The sequence below is a fragment of the Octopus bimaculoides genome, chromosome 2 (genome assembly GCF_001194135.2).
Source record: "Octopus bimaculoides isolate UCB-OBI-ISO-001 chromosome 2, ASM119413v2, whole genome shotgun sequence".
In the NCBI taxonomy this organism is placed as follows: domain Eukaryota; kingdom Metazoa; phylum Mollusca; class Cephalopoda; order Octopoda; family Octopodidae; genus Octopus; species Octopus bimaculoides.
The window spans coordinates 28,179,831-28,180,446 of NC_068982.1; the positions used below are offsets into that span (position 1 = coordinate 28,179,831).

Here is a 616-nt window from a genome sequence, read left to right on the forward strand (position 1 = left end):
TACACTATATATATATATATATATATATACATACATGTATACACACATATATGTGCGTGTGTGTATGTATGAAGGCGGCTGGCTTAGTGGTTAGAGTATTTGGCTCACGATCACAAGGTCGTGTGTTCGATTTCCGGCGACGCGTTGTGTCCTTGAGCAAGACATTTTATTTCACGTTGCTCCACTCCACTCAGCTGGCAATAATGAGTAGTACCTGTATTTCAGAGGGTTAACCTTGTCACATTCTGTGTTACTCCTTGAGAACTACGTTAAAAGGGTACACGTGTCTGTGGAGTGCTCAGGGTTCTAGTTGATCCGATCAACGGAACAGCCTGCTCCTGAAATTAACGCATCTGTGGCTGAGCACTCCACAGACATGTGTACAGTAAATCAAAATTCCATAAATAATATCTCTAATTCTGCATTGACTCGAATGGAAAATTGTGTCGCTCCAGAAGGGCTTCAGTTTGAAAAAGATTCATGATGTTTCACATTTAGATGCTTTTATGAAATTCATTCAGTTTTTAAACATAAATAAATCTTGGAATTAAACGGTTTTGATTACTGTCTGGTGACTTTTGGCCAACATGGTATATATATATATATATATATATAT

General features: G+C 37.7%; 1 protein-coding gene across 1 annotated transcript in view; it reads right to left on the reverse strand.

Moving 5' to 3' along the window:
* LOC106872747 (cartilage oligomeric matrix protein) overlaps nucleotides 1-616 on the reverse strand; it is a 130,240-nt gene that overhangs the window by 54,717 nt on the left and 74,907 nt on the right. The window lies entirely within an intron of this gene.